Genomic DNA, 512 nt, shown 5'->3' on the forward strand with positions numbered 1-512 from the left:
TAAAGCATAGTTTTAAGTAATAAACGAATTTAATAAATTAAATTCATCACTTATAATATTCTGTAAACTATATTTGAAAACTCTCTAAAATTATATTTTAAGGATAATATTACTATTATTTAATTTAAGTTATTTTAAGCATAATATATGCTAAACCAACTTAAATTATATTTACAATAGGACCATCCTAAACTGGTTAATAAACCAAAAACAGTACTAAACCAACATGAACCAATACCTGATTCGGCGAGGAAAGAAGTGTTTCGGGATAAACGTTTGAATGGTTATTAACAGTAATGGTTTGATCATGAAAGAGTTAGTATGAATATTAACAATAAAATTATGGATTAGATTAATTTAAATTTGTAAGAATACCTTTGAGTCTATGAAAATCAATTCAATTCCCATGAATAAGTTTGGCTTTTGGAAGTTGCGGGTTTCCCAACAATGAATCCACCTAACAAAAAGTTCGTTGTTATAAAAAATCTCCTTCAAGGTCATTAAAGGTTTTT

The sequence above is a fragment of the Brassica oleracea genome, chromosome C3 (genome assembly GCF_000695525.1).
Source record: "Brassica oleracea var. oleracea cultivar TO1000 chromosome C3, BOL, whole genome shotgun sequence".
In the NCBI taxonomy this organism is placed as follows: Eukaryota; Viridiplantae; Streptophyta; class Magnoliopsida; order Brassicales; family Brassicaceae; genus Brassica; species Brassica oleracea.